The sequence below is a fragment of the Equus przewalskii genome, chromosome 26 (assembly GCF_037783145.1).
Source record: "Equus przewalskii isolate Varuska chromosome 26, EquPr2, whole genome shotgun sequence".
NCBI lineage: Eukaryota > Metazoa > Chordata > Mammalia > Perissodactyla > Equidae > Equus > Equus przewalskii.
Window position 1 is genome coordinate 14,137,158 of NC_091856.1, and position 10,794 is coordinate 14,147,951.

The 10,794-nt window shown below is 43.7% G+C and overlaps 1 pseudogene; it reads left to right on the forward strand.

Moving 5' to 3' along the window:
- The first annotated feature begins 8,124 nt into the window (after positions 1-8,124).
- Positions 8,125-9,373, forward strand: LOC103563856 (ribose-5-phosphate isomerase pseudogene; annotated as a pseudogene).
- Positions 9,374-10,794: the final 1,421 nt, after the last annotated feature.

Below are 10,794 nucleotides of genomic sequence, written 5' to 3' on the forward strand. Positions count from 1 at the left end.
CCAGCCATTACAATCTGGTTTTGAGCAGCTGCCCTTAATTCATGGCTTCTCAAAAATGCTCACACGCCAGAGGCTACTGGGCATGCTCAGTTCAGAGCAGCCCTCTCAGTCCTACTAGAAGCCAAAGAAACCTAGGAAGAGACAGTATCACAGGAAACCACAAAGGAGCTCCAGTGCAAGTCTAACTCAGAAGAAATCTCAAAGTCCTATGTCGCTTCTACTCCATAAGCTCTTGCCAGGTAGCTCTACTGTTTGCGGAGCCCTCCAGGCTAACCCCCTGAGATCCTCTTCCACATTCCTAGGATTGCTCATTTTCTGCCCTCTCCATGCTCTTTACTAAGCTCTGTGTGGTGTGATGGAAAGAACATAATTTTGCCCAGGAGGTCGATGACCTGGATTCCAAAGTGCCAGTTCCCACAGTTATTACCTACTCTCCATCCCTGGGCCTCAGTTCCCCATTTATAGTCCTGCCTCCCTCAAAGAGAATGGATGAGAACGGGCTCTATAGAATATCAAGTACCATTAAAGTGGAAGAAATCCTCCTCTCACTTCAAAACATTTCTGTACTAGATTTTAAATCAACTTCCTGATGCAGAGATGGCTGTTTCCTTCAGTCCACAATGTGGGTGCTCAGTAAAGACTATTGTTGTAGAGACCACAGAAGTTTCCAGAAGAACAGTTCTAAAGCGTGGGGCTCACCAGAATTGTTCTGATGTTTCCCCTTAGGTTCATGGTCAAGACTAATTAAACCTCATGAGAAGGGATAGACCCAGGTCGCTTCAACTACGTCCCTTGGAACTTAAGTGGGTGTCCCTTCCTCCAATGTCAAGTACACAGCTGTGGAGAGTGAACCCTACCTTCCTGAGGGAGACATGGGCCAAAGGCAGCCCTGCAAAAGGAGGTGGGCTGTCCCGTAAGGAGAAGGAAAACGGTGCCTGAGAACAACCAGGCATTGTTTGCCCCCTGGGGTCTGGCAGGGCTGAGCCGGAGGAGGCAGAGGAGTGGGTTGGAGGCTCTGACAGCATAAGGGGAAGCCTCTGTGGTGGGGAGGGGAGCAGGGAGTTCTGTGTGACAGCTGGGCTTACAATGCGGGCATTGTTCCCTCCCTGCATTGCATCTGTTCCCCTAAGGGTGGAGGGCAGAGAAGAACTGAGTCGGGAGCATCTGTCAGGGCTCCGGGAGAGAACTGTGCAGGACCCATCCAGAGGAAAGGGAAATACTGAATGCTCCTATGGCAGCCCACCCTTAAGCTTGTCAAAGGTTGCAGGAGAAAAGTACTGACTCCCTCTGTACAGCCCTCTCCCCACCCTAATCTCTTTGATTCTTTCTCTTATTTCAGTTATTTCATACCATGCTGTGCTTTGCCTGCTGTTGCTTTTGTATTGTTTTTTTTTTTTTTACTTTTTACTATCTAAGCATTTCTTTTGCACACTTCAGAATTTCCCTAGGTGCCTTTTTAGAACATATTATGTCTATCATATTGACCTCTAAAATCATAAAATTCAATTCTGGTGAGTTTGCACTCAGACCTGCATATACTCAATCCGTTGCTGATGATTCTATCTTCTGAAGAGGAATTTGATGAGATGGATCGAGAAGAATAAAATGTCTGACAGCTGACACTAACTCATCAAGTATGCCATGTGCTAATATTTACATGATATCTCATTAACTCTCATTCAAATCCTATGAGGTATGAAGTAGTATAAATCAAGTTTACAGGTGAGAAAACCGGAGGTCAACAACATTAAGTAATTTGCCCCAGATCACACGTGTAGTAGATCAAAGATCCATCCCAGGTCTTCTGATTCTAAATCCAGTGCTCCTTCCATGGTGCCAGCTTTCCCAGGTCACCCAGCAATCCCACTCCAGGGAATCTGTGCTGAGGAGTTTTGCTTTTTAATTTTAAAATAAAAAATAAAAAATGTTCACTGCATTGTTGATGATGATAACTGGAAGCAATCTAAATATCCAACCATAGAAGAATAATTAAGCAAACTGTGGCAAATCCACTAGAAACAATATTACTCAACCATTAGAAATTAAAATTTTGTAGATTACAGCAAAATAGAAACTTTTCATAACTGAAAAATGTCTATGTATAGTGTGAATGCAACTGTGCAAAAGTGTACCTATGTAAATAAGGACATGCAGAACATCAGGCAACATGAAAGCACTACTTACAGGGAAGTAGAATGTGGATAAATTTTTCCTTACAAGAGTTGTTTCATGACATTATGATGTCTTAACAATAAGTAGGTTTATAATATCCGTGCTGATTTTTTAATGCCAGATGCATGTGGTTTCCCAAATTATCTGTTCTAGATGCTCATTCAAATAAATTTAATCATGCTTTTACAGAAACAAACATAAAATGAAAACTTTCTTCAAACTAAGATTTTTTTAATTTCATATTTTATATGTGTTCTTGTATAATTTATCACTTACAATATATCAAAATCAGGCCAATATCTGTAATTGCCCCTGGCTTTGACTGCATTACCTATGCTATAACAACTATCTGGCATTCAACTACTCTGGCAAAAGAGGAAAACAGCAGAAGGCAATCGAGACCATGGCATAGCTTCGCAGCAGCCAGGAGGCTCTGAAGGAAAGGTGTCCGCTTATTCACAGGGTCACTTGTCTCACTGCCTCAGCTGCTCCCAGTCTCTAGACATTTTGAGAGTTCCAGTATTTTAATTAGAGACTATTTAGTCACCAGGAGCAGGAATCCACTTAGACTTGTTCAAATTATACGGGAGTTGATTAAAGATTACTGGAGATATCCAAGACACCCCCAAAGCACAGGAAGTTAGCCCAGGCTTATGGGACAAGAGAAGCCATGGAACATAGGGCTTGTCTCTGCTTCTTACTTCCTTCTCTCTCTCTCTCTCTCTCTCTCTCTCCAGTCTGGATCCTGTTTCTCACTCAGCAACTCACAGGAGACGCAGCCCCAGCCAGCCACCCTTTCACAAAATCCTGACACCAGTATTTTCCTCACTTTCTCAGGCCCAGCCTCCTCTGCTCCCTCCCTCACCTCTGCCTCATCTCCTCAGAAAACATCAGGTTGTGTCACAATAAACGGGGTCCCAGTCTGACTAGAACAGAGATTTAGCAAGAACGTGCTCAGTGCAAACCCCAAAGGGGAGGTGGGTGGTCGAGGAGGATAGTACAAGAACACTCATCCTGTCAGAAGATGCCAAGACCAGGTAACAAGTCAGGAGTTGACAAAACGCCCAGGGCAACAATCTAGGAGAGAGAAAAAGAATATTTATCCTCAAAGTAAACAGACAAACAAATGTCAGTAAACTGACCAAGGTCAAAGTTAAGTCGGTGGCATGAGTTCTTAGAGTATGCTTGCCTAACGCTGCACAGTGCTAGGGAATACCGTATGGTGCCAACTTCGCTGGCTCAGACTTCAGAAGAAATCAGATAAAAGCAGGGAGCAAACAGATAAAAGCAATAAAAAAAAAAAAAACAGGTATTTATTGGGCAGCATCAAATGAGCAAAGATAACACAATTGGGACTAGGAAACTTGGCTCTGCCACTAATTTGCCATGTGGCCTTGAGTAAGTCATTCTCTTCTTTGGGCCTCAGTTTCCCCATCTATAATGTGAAAATACCGGAATAAAGAACACTTGAAGTCCCTACAGCAAAGACCCTTGAGGCTGTGGTGTGCCGAAGTCAGCTCTTACTGGATCATGGATACTGGCTATTCAATTGGGGGGAATTTTGTGAGCTTGTTGCTAAACACAGCTATTATAAAAAATTAAATTATATGCATTTAAAATTAAATAAATAAATTATATTAAAACCCAAGAGTAAAAGTACTCAAAACTCACCACTTCCTAATTATTTTACTATTATCTATGCCAGGAGTCAAAAAACTTTTTCTGTAAAGGGATAGATAACTAAATATTTCCAGCTTTGAGGGCCATAGACAGTCTCTATCAAATATTGTTTTTTTGTTTTTTACAACTCTTTAAAAATGTAAAAATCAATCTCAGCTCATGGGCTGCACAACAACAGGCCATGTGTCAGATTTGGCCTCTAGGCCATAATTTGCCAAACACTGATCTGTGCTCTTGAGGTTATTTACATCTATTTCACTTATATGGTAGAAATACTATACAATTCTGTGCTCCCAAGCATCTCTTCCCAACCCCATGTTCTGTAATATCACTTGGGCAGCTTAAAATCAGTTACGGTGGGAATATTTACACTGTGGAAATGAGCAAACACTGCAAACCAGGCTGCTTCTCCTGGAGGGCCAGTTGTTAAACATTTACCAGCACACCACTGCCCTGAGCTCTCAGTGGGAGAGAATCACAGAAAACTAAAGTGCTCTATCAACTCACCCAGGAAATCCAGACAGAGAAGCAGAATGAAAAGGGAAAATGCAGCCCATGGAGTTAGAGGAAAAGAAAGACTGAGGGATATCCAGCCCTGCACACCTGAACATGGCTTAATCAACAAGTGGTCTTTCGTGACTACCCTCAGGATTCAGGCTTGCTTTTCTGTGCCTGGGACTTATCCTATTCTTCTCTTCTCTCACTGTGAAAATGCTATTTCTGTCCTTGCTGCTGCCCTGTTCGCTAACAAAGCAGCTGAGACCTGCCCAGAAGTTGCCAGGGACAGACACTGTACAAAGGGTTCACAGCTGTGAAGGAGCAGAGCAGAGGCCAAAGGGAGTTTTATGTGGAGCAGCCACCTCTGCTGTTCTGGTGTCGATTTGGGGCTTCTCTTAAAATAGAACAATAAATGTGCAGGTCTAGACCAAGCAGCAATTTTGGTTTTAGGGAAAGCTGATACTGGGCAGGATGAGGATAACTCCAAGAAAGTTTGTTTTCAGCAATTTGGGCTCAGTTAGGCAGGAAAAGTGCCTGGCAAGGAACCAGGAGTAGGTCTTCAGGGCACTTGTGAGGGGACCCTCCTACAAACTGTCAGACTGCAAACACTGCCTCAGGGAAATGAGATGCAGTCAAGAGTTTTGGAAGAAATCGTCTCTGTGCCCTGTTTGTCTCTCCAAGCCCCAGGGAAAATCCACCCCGGGCATTTATACCACCTCTCACCAGGTGCTCAGCTTCTCCCAGGTGACCCTATGGACAACTGATTAAAACCAGAAAAAAGTACTACCTTTCCCCAACTCCCAGTTGCCTAATCTAAACATGTAAAATACTGGGGAAATGGAGGGGAGGAGAAAGCAAGGTTTATTGGGGCTGGTGGATGAAGACAGAGGTGGTTAGAGACAGCTGCATAGACAAGGGGACCCTTGAAGGAACAGGCAGAGAATAAAAGGAAAGGGCATTTCAGACAAAGGCAGTGGATCACAAAAATCCAAGATACGGTTGTTATATTTAAAGGTGCTCAGGGGCCGGCCCTGTGGCCGAGTGGTTAAGTTCAGGCGCTCTGCTTCAGCAGCCTGGGATTTTGTCAGTTCGGATCCCGGGCACAGACCTAGCACCACTGAACAAGCCATGCTGAGGCAGCATCCCACACGGCACAACTAGAAGGACCGATAACTAGAACGTACAACTATATACTGGGGGGCTTTGGGGAGAAGAAGAAGAAGGAAAAAAAAAGATTGGCAACAGAAGTTAGCTCAGGTGCCAAAATTTAAAAAGAAAAAAAAATTGCTAAAGCTGTTCAAACTCATTTGCCATGGGAGAAATTCACATTAAAAGCCACACTATAAGAGAATATAACTCCCACCCCAACAATGAGAAAAAGCTGGACAATCTATAAAATCATAACTTCCTTTGAGCCCATCAGAGAGCTGAGGTTAGAAGGTAACCAGGAGAACTGAATCTCAAAGAGTAAAAAGCGGGGCCGGCCCAGTGGCACAGCGAGTTCGCATGTTCTGCTTGGGCCACCCGGGGTTCATTGGTTCAGATCCCGGGTGCAGACATGGCACCGCTTGGCAAGCCATGCTGTGGCAGGCATCCCATATATAAAGTAGAGGAAGATGGGCACAGATGTTAGCTCAGGGCCAGTCTTCCTCAGCAAAAACAGGAGGATTGGCAGCAGATGTTAGCTCAGGGCTAATCTTCCTCAAAAAAAAACACAAAAAACAAAACAAAGAGTGAAGAGCCCCACCACAGAGAGACAAGAGCTATTCCACCTTTGCCAGAGCCTCTCTGGAGGAAGAGGGTAAGAAAACAGCTTGCATTATAACAAATTCTTAAAAGCCAGGTGTGAGTTGGCATGAAGTTGAGAATCCCTGGGAGCCCCAGACACTAGAGGGGTTCATATTCCCAAGCTCTTTTCCACAGTCTCTACCAGGTACTCAGAAGAAAGATTGAGGCAGGAGGGAGAACTAAGAGAGCCCTCATTGGCCCACAGGCATGAAACCCTGCCCATTTTCCAGAACTTTCTCTCATAAGAAGGCAAAATCTTAAGCCCCTAGGGGAGGGGTAGGCAACCCACCCACTCCCAAGGCCCAGGCAAAGAACTACCGTCTACAGAAGGGGTAGAAACACAGCTACCTGCCTCTGAGGAAGGAGTAGGAAAACCTCTCTGCCCTCACTATAACTCTTGCACTGAGTAACACGCAACAGCTCTCTCCTGCTGGGGGAAGAGCAGAAAAGCCTCCTGCAAACTGGTCCTCGATAATTAGCTATCACTACACACCCCACCAGAATAAGTGATGATGCCATGAACTGGCAAGGATACAGAACAATAACTCTCATACGCTCCTGGTAAGAGTGTAAATTGGTGCAACCACTTTGGAAAGCTATTTGGCAGTACCTACTAATGCTAAACATGTGTATATCCTATGACCCAGCAATTCTACTTCTAAGTGTTCATCCAAGTGAAATGAGTACATATGTGAGCCAAAAGGCATATAAAAGCATTCATGGCAGAATTGCCTGAAATAGTCCAAAACTGTAAACAACCCAATAACTACCAACAGTACCATGTATAAATTGTACAGACTTATGATGGTTCAATTTACAATTTTTCAACTTTATGATGGTACAAACATGACACGCATTCAGTAGAAACCGTATCTCAAATTTTGATCTTTCCCAGGCTAGTGACATGCAGTACAACACTCTCTCATGATGCTGGGCAGCAGATTGTCAGCCATGTGATCACAAGGATAAACAACCAATACACTTAAAGCCATTCTGTACCCATACGGCCATTCTGTTTTTCACATTCAGTACAGTATTCAATAAACTACATGAGATAATCAACATTTTACTATATGATTTTGCCCAACTGTAGGCTAATGCAAGCATTCTGTAGGCTAGGTTAAGCTATGATGTTCAGTAGGTCAGGTGTGTAGGAGAGGAAGAACATTTCTTCTACCCTTTATAGGTCCTTCTGGTTGGTCTATGAAGTAAATTGACATGAGGCAGAATAAAGGAGAAAGTCAAACAAAGCTTTATAACAAGCACACATGCGAGAAACCCAGGAAAACTGAGTAATTCATCAGAATGGCCAAGGCTGTTACCTTAAATACTATCTTCAGCTAAAGACAAAGGAGGATGTTGGGGGTGAGGGGAGTCAGTTATGGGGGATTACCAGAAAAGCACAGTAAACAAGAGTAAGGTTATTAGGCAGATTTAAGTCTTTGCCTTCCACGTTGATAAGAGTTTCTAGAGATAAGTTCACCTCCCCTTTCTTCCTGGGAAAGAAAGGGAGACATCTTTACAAATGGAGATTTCCCTTACATTACATTACAAATGTAAATGTCTCTTACAAAGGGTAACTTCTACTTGGTTTTCACACCTTTCCCCATATCTGTAGTTTTGTTTGTTTGTTTGTTTGTTTGTTTAAAGATTTTTTTAAATTTTTTCCCTTTTTCTCCCCAAAGCCCCCTGGTACATAGTTGTATATTCTTCGTTGTGGGTCCTTCTAGTTGTGGCATGTGGGACACTGCCTCAGCATGGTTTGATGAGCAGTGCCATGTCCGCACCCAGGATTGGAACCAACGAAACACTGGGCTGCCTGCAGCAGAGCCCGAGAACTTAACCACTCGGCCATGGGGCCAGCCCCACCATGTCTGTAGTTTTTAAAAGTAACTAGCCCAAAATAATCCTTATGCCAAAGAGACACATTTTGGGGTGACCAATTCTGATCCCCCACAGGTGTATTAAACATATTTTCGACTTACAATGGATTTATCAGGATGTAACCCTATCGTAAGTCAAGGAAGATATATATAATTGTAGTTTCTTCACACAATGGGATGAATACTATACAGCAGTGTTAATGAACAAACTACTGCTACCTGTAACATGAATAAATCTAACCAACATGTTGAGCAAAAGATGCCAATTATAAAAGTATTCATGGAGTGAGGCGTCGCGGGCCGGGGACGTGGCCTCTGGCGGAGACGGGAACGGTTGGAGTGGGACGTCCCGGGCTCCCACATGCAGCTGCTGGGGCTGGCGCAGTCCGGGACCCGCAGCGGCGCTGGCAACACAAACACCAGCGGCCAGGACGCTAATAGCGTTTGCCCGGCCCCCTCCACGATGTCCAAGGCCAAGGAGGTCAAGAAGCCGGCGGGCCGCGCGGCCATGGAGAACCACGTGAGGAATAACCAAGTACTGGGAATTGGAAGTGGTTCTACAATTGTCCCTGCTGTGCAACGAATAGCTGAAAGAGTGAAACAAGAGAATCTGAACCTCGTCTGTATTCCCACGTCCTTCCAGGCCCGTCAGCTCATCCTGCAATACGGCTTAATTCTCAGTGACCTGGACCGACATGCAGAGATGGACCTTGCCATTGATGGTGCTAATGAAGTAGATGCTGACCTCAGTCTCATCAAGGGCGGTGGAGACTGCCTGACCCAGGAGAAAATTGTGGCTGGCTATGCCAGTCGCTTCATTGTGATTGCTGATTTCAGGAAAGATTCAAAGAACCTTGGGGATCAATGGCACAAAGGAATCCCCACCGAGGTCATCCCAATGGCCTGTGTCCCAGTGAGGCGAGCTGTGACCTAGAAGTTTGGGGGCGCGATTGAACTTCAAATGGCCATCAAAAAGGCAGGTCCTGTGGTGACAGATAATGGGAATTTTATCCTGGACTGGAAGTTTGACGGGGTACACAAATGGAGTGAAGTGAACACAGCTATCAAAATGATCCCAGGCGTGGTGGATACAGGCCTATTCAACAACATGGCTGAGAGAGTTTATTTCGGGTTGCAGGACGGCTCAATGAACATGAGGGAGAGGCCTTTCTGTTGACCCTGTAAGAGCAGAGTGTGTTCACCTTGAGCCTCCAGCCCACAGTTGAGGTGCACATGCCTCTCCAGGGGTCCTTGCCTTAATGGATCTGCCAGGCGGACAGCTGGCAGGGTCGAGGGTTGGATTCAATCCAGTCTTTTGAAGTATTGTTACTAAATGTCTTTTTAAAAAGAGAAATATATATATTTTTACTATGAACAATACTCAGGGTTTTTTTATAATGTAGAACTTGATTTCATGTTTTATATGAAACATTTACCAAAAAAAAAGAAGGGGACTATCTTTTAAACTTTTAACTTCAGCCTGCTGGTTAAGCTTCTGAATATTGGGTTTGCTGAGAAATGTAAATCAAACCTTTTCTTTAAACTGGTAAAATGAAGGACCCGCCCGGCAGTGATTCCCTGATGCCTTACTGGAAACATTGGTTTCCTTTTCTACCACACTCTGTTTAGTTTTTAGTTTTCGTTGTGATCACGCACAATACCTGGTTACATATTTTAAGATGAGGTTTACAAAAGTCTGGTGAGTGGTGCAGTGTGGTGTGTAGTGACCCAGTGTAAATTATCAGGGAGAAAATGTGGTGGTTCTTCTGCTAAGATCAGGGGGTTCATTCAGACCCCTGTTGGAAGCAGTTGCCCAGAAACACTTGCCAGTACTGCCAAAGCACTACTGTGAAATGTGAAATACTTTTTAATGATTGTCTTTTTGTTAATATTTTTTCCATTCCTTTATTATTACTTGCATGACTTGGCATCAGAAGTTGTCACCTCTTTATATTGTTTGAAATAAAACAGTATGGTGCCCCCCCAAAAAAAGTATTCATGACTTCATTAAGATGAAGTTCAAAAACACACAGGCTGGAAATCAGATAGCAATTATCATTTGGAGGGTCATAAATGGATTGGAGGAGGAGCAGGGATTCTGGGGTCCTGGTGATATTCTATTTCTTGATCTGATTCTGGTTACATAGGTGGGTTCACATTGTAAAAATTCAGAGCTGTACCTTAGTAACTTGACTGCTTTTCTATTTGAATGTTCATCTCAATTAAAAAGAAAAGTTTACTTTAAAGAAAAGTGCCTGGTATGATGGGAAATGCTGAACAAGTCAGCCTAGCTGGAGTCGTGAAGGAGAAGACTGAAGGCAGGTGAGAAGAGAGCCAGAAGATAGAAGGGAGCCAGAAGATGGAAGGACCTTGAGTTCCAGACCACAGGGTTTAGCCTTTGTTCCACAGGCAAAGGAGTGCCACCAATTGCTCTTGTTTTTGTTTTTTGAGATAATTGTAGATTCATACACAGTTGTAAGAAACAATACAGATAAATCCAATATACCCTTCATCCAGTTTCCCCTAATGCTGACATCTTCCAGACCTATAGTACAGTATCACAACTAGGAAACTGGCATTGATACAATCTACCCACTTTATTCAAATTTCACCAAATTCACATGCACTCATTTGTGCCTGTATGCATGTGTTTAATTCTACGCAATTTTACCATGTGTAGATTCATGTGGCTACCACCACAGTCAAGATACATACAGAACAGTTCCATCACTAGGATCCCTTATGCTACTCTTTCAAGGAATGGTTAAACAAA